Raw genomic sequence first — 19,265 nt, forward strand, 5'->3', positions numbered from 1 at the left:
TTTTCCAAGCGCACGCATTCGCCGTCTTCGGTTTGTTTGCTGTGTTGATGCTGTCATCCACCTTGTTGTTGTTGTGCTCGTTTTCATTCACCGTTTTGTTTTTTTTTCAGCTTCGCGCAGTTGGTTCGTGTTGCCATCGAACTAAACACAACCAGTTGGCTCGGCGTGTGGCTGGTAGACTTGCCGGTTTCGACAGCTAGTTGTTGTTGCATCCACGCGCGTCCAACAGTTGTGCGCACCTTTTGGCGCTGTTGTTGGCAGCCAGTCGGAAAAATCTCTGTTAGCTGCTTTGCTTTTGCTGCTGTTCTGCGGGTTTGCGTCTTCGCTTTGTGTCTTCAGCGTCCACAGTCTGTCGGCATTCGGTATTCACCACGCTCTCTATAGCTTCAGTTTTGCTGCTCATCTCGTTTTTGGGATGCTGCGCACTATCTTTGCGAGCATTGGAGAGCGTGTGGTGTGTTATTCTCTGAGTATTCGTTTCGCAAGGAGTTGACTGCTTGCTCCCCGTATCTGATTGGTTTAGCTTCAAAGTTTTATTGATATCCTTTCGCATGTTGCTGCAACTACTGTGGATGCTGTTCTGTTCTTTTGACTGGTAGTCACATCAGGTGGCAGTAACAGGTTGTTCATTTATGTTTTGGACACGTAATAGGCCATAGCTAAGGCGTCTTTAACATCTTATTTTGAGACTCAGCCTCCATAATGAGTATGTTATCGAGAAACCAAAGATTGACTTGACATGTTACATTTTATTCATCTTCTCGACTATCATCTTTACGCGAGAATTTCCACAGTTTTAGAGTTGACTCACCAATGGAGGTTACCTGCTTTTTAGATATTGATAAATATTGTTATAACAGAACAGATTCGCGAAACCAAATCCAAAATGCATGGCTTTGCTTCGTACTTTAAACCACTATATATGTAGGTTAAATATGACAAAGATTATATATCTGAACATATATAAGGAACTAAATACCAATTTTCGCTTGGATTGAGGATTGATTTAATTAAACATAACAACCTCTATGGCTCATGGTATATCGACGTTAAAGTGAAAGAATTTGAAAATATATATTTTTGTATTAAATTTTGTTATTTTTGAACCGTACTTTTCTGATCTGATTTTTTAAGATAATATAAAAGTATTCTATATTTAAATTATAGATAAAAATATTTATTTCTATATATTTTATTAATATACAATATTTTTTTTTTGTTTTGTTGCAGATGAAGCAAATTCATCACATTCTTGGGTGAGTTAATTGATAAAATTTTATTATTATATATTTTATATTTATTATTGTTATTTTTTTATCTCATAAGAAACACAATATTAAATTATTGTTAACTAATCCTAAATGTAGGCAACAAAAATGGTTATTATAAAGCGTCTTCACGAAAATCTTGCCTACCCTTAGGCGCTTTAACTTGTGTCGTAATACAAATCATACTAGATTGCATTTCCTTTTCATACAGCCCTTTATTTCATTTGATTTTATTTTTCTACATTAAATGTTCCGTTTGAAAAGTGAGGAATATAGTTAAGCGAAATATGATTTAATTTTCATATCTCAATTTATCACAAGGAAAAAATTTCTATTATTTTGATTTAGTTGTTGTTTGATGCTTCCTTGATTCGATAGTTAACGCGAATTCTTGGAGCGTAAGTTTTTCTCTGGTTTTTTTATTGTCATCAGTAATCAATTAGAAATTTTTAATTTCTAGGTATCAGTGCCTTACTATTTGAATCAAGAACTCATGCATTTTCAAATAATTTGCTATCCAATCGAATATCGCCAATATTGGTGGATAATTTGTTGTTCTTTCCATCAAAAATATTAATAGGAGCCTTCCACTGTTGTAATATTTATTAAAATTTTCTAGAAAGATTTAAGAATAGAGCAAAGTCTTCGGTAGTACATATTTATAACGGTTCGAAGTTTCCACATATAAGAATTTTTCTCTCCATACCGTTTTTTCAACTGTTTAGCAGTAACGGAGACTTCGAAAACCTCTAATTTTCATAAATCATAGAATAATATATTATAAATTTCGAGTGGATCAAAATGAACATTTTTCCAACAAAAAATGTCACAGCGTGTGACTTTTTGCTAGATGTTAGATGGTTCCGAGCATTTACTTTCTTATAACAATCATTGAGGTTAGTCTGTATGTTGTTTTTCTTAAATATTGGTTGTGATTTTGCTAAGATTTTATCATCACATCTCTAGGAATTTGAAGAATGTCCGAAAATAGCTTAATAGTCGATCTAATGAACTTTTTTCTTAGCGATATTTTGTTGGTCTTGTTCAGGCCCAAAGAAGGCTCAAAGTTGTTCTTTTTCTAGTTCGGTTAACTTTTACTTAGAAAGGGTTTCAAATATTTCGAGTGAGTAAAATGAAAGTCGAGAGAAGCCCATTCGACTAAGACAAAAAAGTGTACGATGAAAACCAATTGCAAGAATCTTAAACTATTCTTCTTTTTTTCGATGAAACTCTATACAACAGAGCATTGAGTCACTGGCTAGTGCATTATATATTCTCAGTTTGTCGCAATATAATATGTCCGATTTTTTCGTAATCAGTTTTTACTTTAAATTTATTAATTTTCACTCAAGACTTTTTCATGTATATCACTCAAAATGTATTTTTTTCACTCAAAAATGAGATTCACAAATTACAATAAAGATTTCGTTAACTGAATACCCTTTACACACTCGCCGTTATTATTTGCCAAATAAAGTTAATTCAAGCGTTGTTTTGTAAACATGGACATCAGCAAAATCGAACTTCGGCATTCACACGCTGCACATTACTTAATTGCACTTATTTTCAACTTGCCCCCCATCATGTGGCGGCAGCCGCAACGCAACAACAGCCCAAGCGCCCAAACATATGAAGACACACACACATACTCAGAGATGAAACTATAAGCAAACATAAAGCTAATTAAACGCGTTAAATGTAAATAAAACAAAAGCAAAGCAAACCACAAGTCGCTAATTAACTTGATTGAAGTAAAATGCGCTTATCAACACACACAGCCACAGCGAAAGCCGCCGCACAGCCGCAGCCGCGTACACACCCTGTAAAACCGAATCGCGATATCGCCTACTTAAAGTACACACTCAAGCTCTCCCACTAGCTTCACACACACTCAAAAGTCTCCAAATATGTATATCTCTGTGAGGTTGTATGTGCTTCCACTTGCATGCGAGTGCAGCTTAGCGCCAAGTTGGCGTCGGCTTAGCTGTCGCCACACACACATACACACTTATACGCGCGCACTTGCCGCCTGCGTCGTGTGTCTGTGTAGGCACCTGGTTTAAGCTGCTGATTAAGAAATTTTAATCAAAATCCCATCATAATTGCCAAAATTGATGGTTTTCATTAGTGGTATGGCGCGCGTTCAATATGTGCGCTGCACAAGCGTAAAGACCAATGAGCGCTTTGAAAGCTCATCATGCCTTTATACCCCTCTAAGCTATGTTAAAGTTAGATTAAATACTATTGGAGCTTTTAGTAATTGATCTAAGGCTTACGATAAGACCACAACTAAAAGGATAACAAAATAATTTTGGTTAAAATACGACATGTTGAGGAAATATTATCGAATCGAATATGCCAAAAAGAAAGTGTATATATGAAATACTATAGTTGTTTGGCCAGAAGGAATCCCTGTGATTTTCTATCCAAATATATGTTATTGTGCAAGGCAATTTAGGAAGCACCCCCTCATAATAACTTTCAGGGCATCTTACTGCTGAAACGAATAACACCGTAGGGTGAATTGGTTGCCCAGCATTCAGTATTGAGACTCTATTGAAACTGGTTTCCCTGATGGATATAGATTTTGTCCAAATTTAGCATCTTACTTGAATCTTATTTATCCAACATGTCTTGGATTCTACTTGTTCAGAAGTATTACGACAGTGTCAAATCGGCTGCCGAAAGCTTCAGACCAGACTTAATCGATGTAGTGGAAATCGTATTCAAGTTTGAAGTGGAGGCCTTAGGAACGGAAGTTCTAGCTTTTGTGTTTTTGTGCTTTCGCAAGTCCGAACCGCAGGCCTCAGGAAACCGTATCTGGAGCCTTTATGTAATATAGTGCCGTCGAAAGTCCGAACTGAGTTTGTAAGAAACATTGTATGGCTTTTGAATATTTTATATAGTTCTACTCTCAAAAGAAATGAACACAAGATGCAATTCTTGATAAATAATCCTAAATGTAGGCAACGTTTTTGGTGTTCTAATATGACTGAAACAAAATCTTGCCTACACTTAGGCGCTTTAAATTGTGTCTATTATAACTAATCTTAGATTGAATAATCCCTTGCCGTTGTAACGGTAAGGATGCTATTAAAGACTTTGTATAGTTCTACTTACTTTGGGATTCATTGTAATTTCCAAAAGCTTGGTACATAATCAATTGTTTTTAACGGCAATGAGTTATGCTTACTGACAAACACTTTACGATACATCTACTAGGAAACGAACTAATTTGCTTGAGAGTCTATGATAAGCTGCTAATACACTTGAAATTCAAAACCAAAAACAAAGTTAAAGCCTCAGCTCCACTCATTTAGTTAATGACTTTTAAAAACAACAACAACAATTTACTGCCAATAAGCTTTTGTTAAAACTGAAGTTTTACGGTCATTTTAGATGCAACACAGCTTTTAATACCACCGTAGTAATGGACCTACAAGGACGATTGCGCACTAACACTTACAAACACAATTACCTACATGAATATACACTTAAATTAGAGCTTTACAAGAGATTCTAACAGGTACAGGTATTTTCAACTGGCTGTATGAAGCTAGATTAAACACTAGCAGTCGCTCGCTAAAGGCTTTTGTTTGCTTAGTAGTACCCACTATCAGTGTCAAAGTTGAGCTATTTTTCTATTGAATTGGTTGTAAGGGTCACATGTTGTTGTTGTGATCATTTTCAACATATCGTGGCTGACATGCTGGTCAGCTGGTGTTTATGACAGTAAAGGCTGCATTTATCTGTGGCACAACTGGGAAACCAAACCGGAAACCAGGCAGCCAGTCAGCTAGTCTATCGCTCTCATTACCAAACCTCATGCCGAAGTTGGCTTTTGTCCTTCAACAGCAACGTCCAGCCAGCCTATCACTGCCGCCGCTGCAGGCCAAACAACAAACAAACAAACAGTTTGGCCGTAGATAAGCAAAACTCCTTGGTGAGTTTACCTCATGTATTGTAGATGCGAAAGCTGGTGAAAACTTTTTGCATTCGGCGCAATCCAATATTGTCACCGCCATGCCAAGCCTAAATCAATCCAATCTATTTTGGTGCCTCGAACTCCTGTGCGAGCGCTCAAGTGCAGTAGATTGTGGAAGGAACTTGAATGGACGAGTGCAGTGAAGTGAGCTTGTTGGCTTGCTGACTCGACCACACGTTTACCACGGTCCCGCAGCCCGTTCAGCTCGGTTCGTTGCTTTGTTTGCTTTCTGGCTTAAATACAACGCCTCTGTTTCGACTGGATCTGTTCTCTATTTCGGCACTCGTTCATGCCATCGCAACTCGCTTTGTTTATTTGTCTGTCCGTCCATCCGTCCGTCTGTCCGTCTTTGGGTTGTTGATTTGGTTTCGCCTCTTTTGGTTTATTACCTCCCTCAAAATGCTGAAGATGCTGCCGACTGCTGATCAACGTGCTTGCAGCGTTTGCAGACGTGCTTGCTCCGTCGCGCCGATTGTCCAATGTAATATTTATCTCGACCGTTCTGACAAACCTACAAATGTTTGTGTAACAACAACATCAAAGCCACATCAATAAATGCGGTTCTTTGCGGCAAGCGTTCAGCATATGGACGAGTGACCAAATCCTTTTGACTTTGCTTTTTTCCTGCTTCCTTTGTTCTTCGCACTCAATCGAGTGTTTAGTTGAGTGTTGAGGTGTGCGAGGTCGTGGATGTGGGGATGTGTTAGGCGGGTCTACTGCCCAGTCATGCTGTGCTCTACGGTTGTTCTATATGAATTTTCTTGTTCTACTGTCTGCTATATACACATATGTTTGTTTGTTTATTTATGATTTCAGTTATTTATAAGAATTGCAGTATTGGTTTGAAATCAAATCGTATATATTTTTAGTTTTCTGACCGCAAATACCGACTTGCTGGCAAATATTCAATTGTTTTTGGCTGGAAAATGTGTAGCTTTGTGGCTGAAGCATACCAATAGGCGTATAGTCATGTATAAACCACACTTGTGGTTGCTTTATAAATTTAAAAAAATTATTTAATCTTTGTATTTATTATTTTTCCTGAGGTAAAATGTATGGGAGAAGTTTTGGGGACTATAATTAGATATCTTTTAAATTAACAGGATTTCTGTTGATAAAATTGAATAAAGTATTTCTGAAAAAATAAGTCAAGAAGCTCTAAAAGCATACGGAATTCAAATCAGGGACGGGTCAAACAGTAGTTGTTTTTTCTTAAATTGAATCCAATTTGCCTACCTCAGTATCTCTGTATTATACAGTATTGTCTTCTATTACCACCAGATTATTAATTAATTTCAGACATCGACATTATAGGTAGGTAGGAGGATTAACACTAGCTGTGCCTTTTTGAGATCTAATCGTAGACCTTTTTTTTACTGATGGATTCCAAGTGTTCTGTGTCGGATCACAGAGAAAGTGGAAAATTGTTTCCTTATTCCCTACTAGTTCGCAGTCGCGGCTGATGTTATTGGAGGGCATGCCAATTTTCATCGCATAGTCTCCAAATGACCAATGCCTTGTTATAGTAGCAGTGAGTCTGAAGATAATTTTTCTGGACCTATATCTTCTTTTTTGTTATATTCTGGCCATATCTCTTCAGTTATTTTCCATTTTATTGTGCGTTTCCATTATTGGCTAATTGTTGAAATTGTATATTGATCGATCCTAGTGGGCAAGGTATCAACTCAGCCTCGGATTCTTCTAGAAAAGCTCCTGCCTTTGCCAAGACGTCCGCTTTTTCCTTACCGAAAATGTTCCTATGGACGGGAACCCAGATCAAGTCTAGGTGGAACTTGTCTTCCCGTAAACTCAATAACTTCTTGCAGTTTTGAACTATTCTAGAATTAGTCATGGGGGACGACAGGGCCAGGAGTGCCGCCTGGCTATCCGTGTATGTTGTTGGTTTATGTATTCTCTCGTAGTTATTCAATATCACTTCGCTGGCCTTCTCTATGTCCAATGTCTAGATAATCGTAATATACTTCCGTGCCTACTTCGCAGTCCATTTTGGACCTGTCGGTATAGATTGAAATAGTATCTGCCTACTCTATTATGCCCCTTCCCCATTCACGTCTAGAGGGTATCCATCATCATCTGGAAATGACATTATAGGTTCCCAGAGCTAAGTTCCAAATTCTTAATCCAAGCAGCAACTTCGCTTTAATTACTGTGATACGTACTGTACGACTCATTTTGTCATTAACTAAATTTAGTATCTCAAGACTCTGAAGAGTCCTTCGAAATTCTGATCGTCTCATGAAGTTATTCATGGATATTTTTTTAGGACTGGTATCTTATATCACGGGTTTTTGTTAGACTTGTTTCTTTATGCCAAAAAATCAAACAAAATCCTTAGATAAATGTACGTAGTTACTCAAAATAGTTTCGAACTATATTCTATAGTCTTTTTTATGGCTTATGTGAGGGTTTTGGACTCCAAAAAATTGGCTCGAATGATTTCTTCCCACTTTCGGAATGACTCCGGGTGCTCTGGGTTTATTTCCTGTATATGTACTTTTGGTTTTCGGCTAAACTGAGCCTGTGCTTCTTTGTAGATCATACAGGCTTTCATATATGAAAACAAGTCAGAAGGTCCTATATATAAGGAAACCTGTGAAGTTTCCAGTGTGTTTATGCTACGAGGAGCACATTTGCGAATAGTTAATCCACAGGAAGCAAATCACAGCATGGCATATCTATAGCACCAACACACACACATGCTAATTGACACTCATACCCATCTACCTGCCCATAATATACGCAACTATATATTTGCTCCGCTTATCTGCACCTCCACATTTGATTGCATTTTTTGCCGCTGTGTACCCAACATAAACACAAATAAACGGTTATCTGCGTATGCGTGTGCGTGCATTAATGCCACAACTTGAATGCTGTTGCGCGTTCTAGCATAAACCCGTTATTGACCACCTCCTGTGATGCTATGATTGCCGTGGAATATTGGTCAGCGTGTTGGTAATGGCAATTGAGTGCGGCAACACCATTGGCACCTACACAGCAAACGACAACAGCAACACCAACAATAACAACAACTGCAAGCAGCCATATCAGCAGCGCCCAGAACAACCTCAATTTTAGTGCCAACAGTTGGCAGCAGTGTAGGTCAGTGTTATGCGGCAACAGGCTCCCTTTATGCTCAGTAACATATACATATTGATACATGCATGCTGCCCACAGAGCGAGCCATCCCCGCTGGGGACCCCTTGAGTCCAGTTTCATCACTATTCAGCACTTGTTGCCTACTTTTTCCATATTTCTTATTGTTGTTGTTGTTATTTTTGAATATTTTTCTCCTTTTTTGCAACTTTACACCACTATCCACATATTTCATTGGCGATTTCGAGGCTCAAGCTTTACAATAACTACTCGCAATAGCGCAAGCAAAAACAATAACAACGATAAAGCTGGTGCCTATAGCGCGCTGCTGCCAACGGTTATAAACGATTTATGGTCACATTTATGGCTTATTTCTTTTCATTCGATATATTTTTTGCTTTGTTTTTATTTTGCCATTATATTCTTTTATTTTCCCCCTCCTTCATCACACACCTCCACTCTCTGCTTCGATTTCATATTTTTCTATTTTTTCTTTTGGTCAAACCTTATCCTTTCACACTCAGCATTCGTTGCTCGCATGTATGGATTATGTCCACTATCTGTTCTTTTTTTGTTGTTTTTGTTGTTTTTTATGGCATTTTTTCCCAGGTTATGGGCTTTTACTGATATTGGCCGCTTGATAAGCTTGCCTGTACTGCGAGTATTTGCTTTTGCGCTGTCATAGCGAGTTTATTTTATTTCAGTTTGAGTTCAACACCAGTTTTGGTATCCACTATAATCGCGTACCCTCATGTTACAAAAACATTAAAACTATATTTGTTGTATATATATCAATATATATTTTTATAGTTATAGAAAGCTGGTGTTTTGCGCTCGCCTTTATCGCTTCCATTGAAAATACAGCTTATGGCTTACAACTCAGCGGGTCCACATTTTTGCGACAAATAATCCTTAATTCTGGCAGTTTATTTCAATTTGTAGCGAGTCATAAACCATGTACGCAGTTAAATCTGGCATACAGGGTGCGTCAAATGCTTTGTCGTTCTTCTTTTTCATTTGCGTTGTACGTGGTTTCGGTCGGGTCCTCGAAGCGTTAGGATCTCTTTGTGTTCGACTAAGTTAATCCTTTCTCAAGGTCTTTCCAACTCAGAATTGTCTCTGTTTTGTCTCGATACTATCAACAGGGTTCCATAATTCCATAGTTTTCGACTATCTTTTCTTTGATCCTGTCCTAAAACCATTACTTAAGATGGCAGTTTTGTCTCGATACTATCAGCAGGGTTCCATATTTGACTTAAATATCCATATAGTTTTCGACGAACTTTGTTTGATCCAGTAAAAAATAATTCATTGATATGAACGTCCTTCTTGATACCGCTCATTGGCCAGACATTTATCACATATTCTTAAAGAAATGAGTAAACATTCTTTGTCATCGAGTCTCATCGGCTGTTTTTTGTAAAATGATTTCGTGAGCTCTTTCGTTTCTCAAAATTCACATAATGTATTTGTGGACGAAGGTCGGCAAAGCTAAGTTCCGTCATCAAAGCTCAGCTATTGGAAGACGACTTCGTACTTAAAGCATACTTTACTTGTGGGAGGAATGAAATTAGGCAATATTTTTCAACAAGTAATCACCTAATTCTATTCCAAAGAAGCTCGATACAATTCATGATAAGAAGCTCTATCTAGTAAGTCCACTATCGCCACTCTACAAACTTATACTAATGGAAACACTGCAGTGATATGTGGACTAGTCTCCGGCAATAGACTCGCCCAGCAACTTTTCACTTTACCTTCGATCTATCCATAAAAAAAAGCCCTTGGCGGAACCTACTCTATAAACTCTACGAGATATCATAAATGTCAAGACCTGAGTTCCTTTCACTTTTCTTTGCTACTATCCGAGGTTTTAAATGTATCAAAACTTCTCTTCCGGTATGTTCGATGAAGTGTTTCAACCACTAAAATACTTTCGATGGCAAATCAGTAGAAATAGCAATGCTTCAAATGGCATTCATTACATTCAAGGCTTTCGGCAGTGCAGACGAAAGGGTAGAAGGCGTATCACTATTTTCAAGTGCCATTTCCGTTATTTGCTGAAAGCTTAATGCTGGCAAATAAAAGTGAAATGCGTATGTGAAAACCCCAGAGAAACTGTCTTGCATTTTACTTCAGAATATTTGAATAAAAGTGCAACAAATAAATAAGCTACGAGGGATGTTAGAAAGTTCAGGGATTTTTGTATCCCAAAGAAACTATGGTCCATGGTCTAATGGCTTATTTATGAATCGATTGATGAAGTGAATGCCCTGATAGGGGGTAATACTTTGAGTGCGGAGGTAAATTCAGGTTCCATGATCCAACGAGCTTAATCAAATTTTCTTCACTCCCTAACGGAAGGGTTATATTTTGTACTCGAAGTTGCCGTGCCTAAGGACTCTAGAGTTCTAAAGGCCTTTAAACCCATAACAGCTGTTGGGATCAAGAGGAAGAGACATTTGTTGGAAGGAAGAGGAAGAGACATTTATTGATGTTGTGATAGAAATACCAAAACGAATAAGACTTGGATTCACTCTTTTAAAAAGTCACGGACTTTTTGTATTACCCTCGTAATACCACGAAGTATTCGCAAAAAGTGCAACAGCCGCTAAGCTTTCTACAACTTCAGTTGCAATCACCCACGTCTGTTGTGGCACAAACAAAGTGGGCCAAGCTGTATTTGTACTCAATGGGCTGCTATTTGTAGGAATGCCATTTTCATTTAGTTTCTTTGAAATATTTTTACTTTTCTTTTTCTTTTCGTGGATGAATACATACATATGTACCTATATTTAACTATAAATATCTAGATATATATTATATATGTATAGCCATATATGCTGTTAGCTAGTCGCTTTAAAGAATATATATGAATGTTCGTTCACATATCGATTATATATTCTCTATATGTTTCCCTTTTGGCTTTGCACACCCACCTGCTTCACTTCGCTTTTGTTTTTGTCCTTTGTCGGTTTCTCCCTGCTCCAGTTTGCAGCCTTTTGCCATGACGACATGCCAAGATTATTATCAGTAGTCATAAATATTTTCGTTCGAAATCAGAAAATAAGAAAAACAGAAAAATATGTGCAAGAAAAAAAGAGTTCAAAGTATTTTATCGCATGTTTGACTGTTGATTTGTTGTATGGCATTTGTAATTTGGAGACACTTTACTTCGTTGGCATTTCATTTAAATCGCCAGACAAAGCCGAACAAATAAAAGCGCCCAAATCGTTATAAATCACGATAGAATTTTGAATGTTTTGAGGAATATCTACGATAAATGAATGGAAAGCACTTATTTAAGAAAAGCTCAATTGTGGGTGTGTTTACTCCTTTGTTAAAAGAACTTGAAGACATGCTCTGCAAAGCATGACATTTGATGATTGGTGAAATGATGAAAATTTCTTGAAATATTTTGCTCAGACATCAGCTATGTAAATGCTCTGGCTTAAGCTAATATATTATTTTGTAACCTGTCTATGGGGCACAATTCATCAGCTAATTGTAGTCGAAGTCTTGCCATCGGGTTTTCTTTAAAGTATATTTTGCTTCGTTGTCTGTAGTCTACCGTCTTAAAATTTTTCTTTCAGGTTTATTAGCATCCATCACTTTAAAATATTATATAAGATATATCAAAGTTATGATATTGGAAATCCTGACTATTGTCTTTTCGCTGGTGAGACCTATTCTAAGAAATCTACTTCACTGAAAACAATCATGTATATGCGATGCCTCCTATAACCGATACCTTCGGATAACATAACCCAACGTCGCGTAGTGGGTCCATTGCCTATCTTCTCTTGAGACTTCAAATCATTCCATTACTTTCTATATTCGAACGCGTATCAAATAATATTTCTGGAATTGCCTTTAGTATTGAGAAATCCAAAGGTTCGTTAGATCATTTAAGGGATCCGTGCTGTATATATTTTGAAAACAAAATGATGGCCGATTAGCGAGAGCTTTTGAGTCCTTCTACTATATCTAAAATACTTTTTTTTTGGTTTATCTAAAGGTTAAGTATACCAAATGTGGATACTACAGGCATTCCGGCCCAGTTATTTAAAAAATCATCCAAATCATTTGCGTCAGCTACTCCATTGCATAGGATCTCTATGATCAAAGGTCGACAGGAGAACGTAGCTTTGTTTGTGAGAATTAAAAATCCAAGTCCATTGGCGATTCTAATTCAGAAGTTCTTTAGTCGGATATGCTGTCATTTAGAAGCTGGTTTCCTTCAAGGAAGTGCTTTTGATCAGTAAGATGTTCCTTCGATGTGAAAAGTCAAACTTGGGTTTTGATAACACTAACAAATTCCAGTTTTCACAACAACCAATCCTGTCTTTAACTTTTCTCCACATGGAAGTGGATTACCTTGACTCATATTCCATTCAACCACACAGCCACCTCACTTCCGCCAAGAACAATCACTTTGGGCTGCATTTAAGTACTTTTTCATATTCTTAATTATCAATTCACAACCACAATTCGTCTGGCATCACACTACTTTTCAAACTACTTTTGGGTGCATTTAGGGGACTCATTGGCAGGCGGGACGTGACAGAGCTACAAGCGCGTGGCGACCACAAACCTTGCTGCCGATTGCCAACATAATAAACCTAACACACCGGTTGATTGCCGTCCATACGGCAATGAGTGTGTACACGCGGCGAAGTTGTCGATGGTATTAACTAACGGTACGACGTTACCACCAAAATGCCCTTGAATTAATAATGAATTACGTAAAAAGGTCACGTATTAAGTTATTGGCTAGCGAAATGCTTACGGAGCAATACGGAGCTCATTTGAAATTTGTACGGATTTGTCGCGGCGGATGAGCTGCTGAGTGGCCAAAAAATATGGGCTCCACCATAAGATATGTAAACCCCCGGAAACGTACTCCAATGCAAGGCCAAAAGAGCGACGGGTGGGCAATGACTGCTGAAGTTTAATGCAATTAAAAGTGGACGACAATCAAATCCCATGGAAATTGTCGTAGCCTATTAGGAGGGACGTGCCGGGACGGCATTTTGGGCGTATACAACATAGTAGTTGAGTAGTAATGGTCGCTGAAAGTGTACACCGAATTTCAATTACCCTTACTGTCTGGACTCGAGGAGAAGAGCGATGAAGTAGCGTTACATGTGCGGATTTTAGACCGCAAAAAGTAGCCGAGAAATAAAATAAAACAACGAATTTGCATTTCTAACACACCAACAAATCCGGCTTGCCAATGACCCGAGTAGCTACACTCGTTTTTGGGGACTCAACATTTAGTCAGGATATGTTGAATTTGCACCAAATATTTACGCCACATACACTTGTAATTCTTGCTACATATAGATGAATATAAATTCCAGCACTTACACGCACTCTCACCAGTTGAATTTTTGCGGCGCACCAAAGTCATCTCACATTGTGCCACCAGCTTAAAGCGCGCGCTGTGCGACATTGTCGCCTAGTCAGCGACAGCCATTGGAGGATTAAGAAAGTGCTTGAAAACGGTTTTTTCCTTGTGTCGAGCAAGTCAGCGAATTCGCTGCATTTTAGTGAATTTAATTTTATTTATATGCTGCAAAATTCAGCTTCGCTTCAGAAGTTCGCTTCCACAAAACCACATGGACCTCAAGCCACATCCGCTTGATGGCAGGGAGTGAAGAAGTGGCGCGCGCTTTTAATGTTTGGTTGCATGTCAGCATCGGCTTAGTTGAATTTTTGTTGTTGTTCTTTTTTCCTTTCCAAGTACTTTGGCGCGCAATAGACACTTGTTTAATCCTATGAATTTTGCAAATGACTCTCAACGGCGCCAACGGAGACCAGTAAGGCTCGCACAACATCAACAAGCGAGTTCGTAACCCAATTTAATGTGGCACAGTGGGACAGTTGAATGGGAAAATGTATTAGTGGCGAGGAAAACTTACTCCTTCGTTGCAGAAGGATCTTCAGAAGGACTTGATCTCGCTAAAATGTTAATCCACTGGTTCGCGCCGATAAAAACGTGTATAGGGGTTTCAAGAACCCCAATGCCAGTCGTCTTCACATTCTTTCATACATCACAATAGAAAGAATAAGCCGATTCCCATTATCTACCAAATGTTGTCCTGCATCTGGTTCGAAGGCTCTACCTTTTACAATGTGAGAGTCCCTTATCCTACAGTCCTCCTGTCTGAAGTCCGGGAACACCTTGACTGCGTCGTATTATTGTACATGTCTGGCAAGCTGGATCGCATAATGGGTACCTTCTTCCCTCTTTTCTGTCATCGTTCACCGTGATTTCTAGAACCTGGCTAAGACGAGCTGTCCGTATAAAACCATAACTGATATCTTCCCTGGAATACGAAGCACTAAGTAGCGCTTTCGGTGAAGCCTTAATTTTAAGATCTCTTGCGATTTTCTGAACCTAAAAGAGAAGAAAGACCATCCCATCATCTAGTTGGCTAATCCCCGCTTATCAATTCCTTAATATAATACCCAGAGCAAGCTTTGTGATTTTTTTTCCATAAAAAATGTTCAAACTAAATTAATATTTCCTTCCTTTCGTCCCACGGTGCACTGCTCCCGAAAGTTTTGCCTTAAATTATCAACCAAAATATTCGCAGCTCGCTCAATTTAGCTTGCAAACACCCGTAGCAGCAGCAGCAGCTACTCACCAGTGACCTCGGTAACCTCCGCCGTCGGCAGACTCTTGACTTGACTGCCGAGTGTTTGTTTGGCTGTTGTTCGGTTTTGGCAACTAAGTTGCGCCTTTGTATCGCCGTCGCCTCATTGTTGTGGCTGTGGTCTTTGCGCCACACACTTGCCACGTAGCCACGCCATCGGCCTCTAAGCGTAGTCACCATGCCTATGCTGTTCGAGTTAGAGCATGTGGGCGCACAGGATGCGGCGACGGGTGTGCGACAAGCGTAATTCCTGCCACTAATTTGTGTATGTTGATAATAAATCATTTATGGCCGCCAGACGATTGTCAGTCAGTTGGTGGTAGTCACACACAGTGTGTACGAGCGTACAGCCCAAATTACGTTGAGAGTGTCTGTGGGTGTGTGTGTATTTGAGTTAGAGGATATGCGCCGGTGACCCTTTCAAATGGGCGCTGCCATGACTTTTATGACACTACTTGTGCAGCGGGTTTATGCAAATAAATGCATGCATGCACACACACTTACATATGAGTAATTTGATTACTCCCCCACCATCGTAAGCACTCTCTCTCATATGCATATGTATATGTGAACTTATGTGTAGGTATGTGTGTGTTGGTTCAAACATATTGTCTAAAGTTTCTTGCCAGTTTCTTCCGTCATTTTGTGGCCATTTTGTGGGTTCCATCAAGCAACTGCAAGACAAACTGCTTCTTCTTCCATACTACCTTGCCCTTCTCTTCTACTGCTGCTTCTCTCCGAAGAAGCTGCCTTTCCTTTCGGCATGCATGTTGCATCCTTGCTTCCTTATTGTATGTAACCCGGTAAATTCGACTGTTGCTCTTGCTCCAGCTCATTGTGCCACTAACATCTTGTTCGAGCTTTCTTAGGCCATTAGGGAGCATTAGTGCTGTCCTGGCTTTATTGTGTACTTGGCAAGTTTGCAGTTGACTTCCGTTTACATTTGGTTGTGGGTGAAACTGTTGTCTCTTAGGTACATATGTGCCAATATTATATATTATATTATATCTGTATGCATTGTTAACTAATTTTACTTGACGTTACATAGTTTATGTGTTGAAAGTTTCAGTTTGTTCTTGAACTTATTGAAATTTCTTCGTAAGTTTGATTTAATGTTAAGCGGTTTATTCATTTAGGTCTTTATGGAAAATAATTTCTGAAATAATACATTATATTGGTCCGTTATATAGGCAGATTACGCGGTAAAAATTGGTTCTGAGTAGTAGTTTCTTCAATTTAAACACATACATATACAGTTCTATGATCCCATATTTACCAAACCGTTGATTTATAAAAAAGTTCGTTCACTTAAACATTGTGTATAAAAATCTTTGGCTGATGATGAGGCCGTACACATATCAATTGATCAGAAATCAAAAATATAAAATGTTTAGAATGAATAAATTCGATACTTTTCTTCCTCTTGTCCCATATACCGTAGGTGAAGATTTCCATCCTTCTTGTTCACTCTCTATCATATGCATAGTATACAGTTTAATCTTCGAGAAATCTTATTAGAATTTAGAGGGAATGCTTTATTTACAATGTTAGTTGTTAAGACTTGGTCCAAGTATTTTACAAGTTTTCATGTAACTAATATAATATCATGAGATAGATGCCAGATACTATTTAGTGCCAGATTTTTAATTATAGCGTAACATATCTTCTCTTAAGTCCTATAAGAAAGGAATGTGAGATCAGACATACATCAATATAATGAGGCCAGTATGATACAACTGAGATAATTTGATTTTGTACAAAAAAATATATATAAAAGGTCCACACCTCCCACAAGGATGACATACCATATATGATCTTAATTTTAGTCTACATAATATACTCGTATGATAAGTTTTCAAAATTACTCAATAAAATTAAGTGAGGTTCTTTCTTTAAAGGGGTTAGGAGTTATCAGAATTAAAAAAAATAATTTTTTTTATTTTTTTCGTTAAGTGTAATATCTTAAAAAATATTCTCTGAAAATTTGAAGTTGATCCGATAATTACTTTTCGAGTTATTCGGCAAATAACAAAGAGCGCTCGGGCACTCCAAAACCTAGTGTGATACTTTAAATGCGTTTTTGTCAAAACTATGTATTTTGAACTGGTGACAACTGTAACTCGAAAACCGCTCAGTAGATTTTAATAAAATTTATACAGCTTTTTCCCGAAATCCTAGAAAAGAAGTTCTTGAAGCCGTTATTGTGTTATTTTTTGAAAAAAAAAAAAAACAAAAAAACTTCGATCAGGTCCAGGATTATCTATTTATAAAACTAATTTTTCATATGCGATTGATTTTATATGAATCTCCAAGAAGCTCCTCCTCCTTTTTTGGAGCTGGGTCAACACAAACAGCTATAATTTTGGCAATTATAAATTTTTTTATTTTCAAATTTCCAGACTTGAAATTTTTTCAAAAAATTGTGTAAGAATGCCATGATTTAAATAATAGCAAAAAAATTACTTAAAACTCTAATGTTTTTGTGTCTCTGACTGCCCCTAACCCCTTAAGAATGATAAATTTTATTTCAACCTAGCATCTAATCTAGTTATTTTAATTTAGGTTTTACTGAAGTTCTATAATAATTAAATTATCAAATTCTAAGTATCAAAATTTTCCAAATTGTGCGAAATTTTGTTTATTTGAGATGATATTAAAATTCATCCTAGATGTAGGCAACGATTGCGTTAAAACAATTGAATATTATTGCCTACATTTTGTCAAATTGCTTAGAATTAAGAAAACTAGCTTTATTTTCATAAGGTGGGCATATTGAAGCTAAAAAAAATATCTTCATACTTTCTTAAAAATTTATAAATATTTTTAATAAAATATTTAATAATTTAATTTTTGGTTAATTCTAAAAATTATATTATATATAAACTGTAAATGTTTAACTTTAATGTTCTAATTTTTAATCTAATTCTTGAAATTTGTGTCAGTTAATTCACTTCCACTCTGTAGATATATATTAAGCTTGATATTCCATAAACTTGTCGATTCCCAAAATTAAAGCGTTGCAAACTACTTTCAAGCGCATAAATGTCTGCAAACAACCGACAACTATTCAAGCATTATTTTATGCTGAAAATATTTGTTAGTTGCAACTAATATAATATTTATAACTGTATATACATACATAATTATATGCCGAACTTCATAAGTAAATAGAATTGCCGCATATGAATATTGGCCAAAGTTTAAACACATACAAATATATATGTATATGTACAATTGAGTGGGTTAAACACATATTGCGAGTTGAACAATACAAATAAATGGGAAAGTTAAGCGAAGAATATGAACAAAGCAACAAGTTTGCTTTCATACACATGGTATGTACGTATAACCGCCCACACATAAACACATCCTCGCTTGAGTTTGACTGCCAAAATTTCGCCCAAAATCCGCCATAACTTTTCAGCCACTTTTTGGGCGCATGTCATGCTGGCTTTATTGCCGTTGCCACTGCCGTTGCATGTGAGCTTATTGCTGAAAGCAACTTGCACCAATATGTGGCAAGTGCATTGAGGCATTATTAATATTTTAATACCAATTTTACGGCAATAAATGCACGCCTCAATGGGCAATGCTGAAATAGACCAGATGCTTGCGGTATTGTGCAATGAATTATGGGCACATGTGTGTGCGAGAGTGTGTGTGAGTCGCGTGAGAGTAAAAGCTTCCAATATGCTTTATGCGTTCACGTATATTATTCGGTATGCGCTATTTCAACAATATTTTGCAACTAGCATTGTTTGTTGCAGCAATTGTGAAATATAAAATGAAATATTTTTTCTAATGTTTATTGCTGTTGACTTAGTTATTTATTTATGCATTTTTGTGTAATATTTTGAATATTATAAATACATATATTATTATTTTTTGGTCACATTATTCAGTGTTTATGGTATTTATTGCACACTTTTGGGCGCTTAACACACTTTTTGGTCATTTATTTATTTACTGTATTGCTAAAGTATCGCAAATATTCACAAAATAAAATTTAAAATTTTATGTATTTATTGCCAATTGAGAGAGTATTTTATTATGCAATTTTAATTATGCTAAAAGCTGCGAAATATTTATTGTTTTTAGTTATAAAACTAATTAATGGAAAGTGACGCAAAAGTTGTACGATTAAATAGAGATAAAAATTATACCGCTACGTTAACTAAAATAATTGGGTAATTTGTAAAAGGTGTTAAAAATATTGGCAGAAATTCATTTCAT

Source organism: Zeugodacus cucurbitae, chromosome 5, assembly GCF_028554725.1.
Source record: "Zeugodacus cucurbitae isolate PBARC_wt_2022May chromosome 5, idZeuCucr1.2, whole genome shotgun sequence".
In the NCBI taxonomy this organism is placed as follows: Eukaryota; Metazoa; Arthropoda; class Insecta; order Diptera; family Tephritidae; genus Zeugodacus; species Zeugodacus cucurbitae.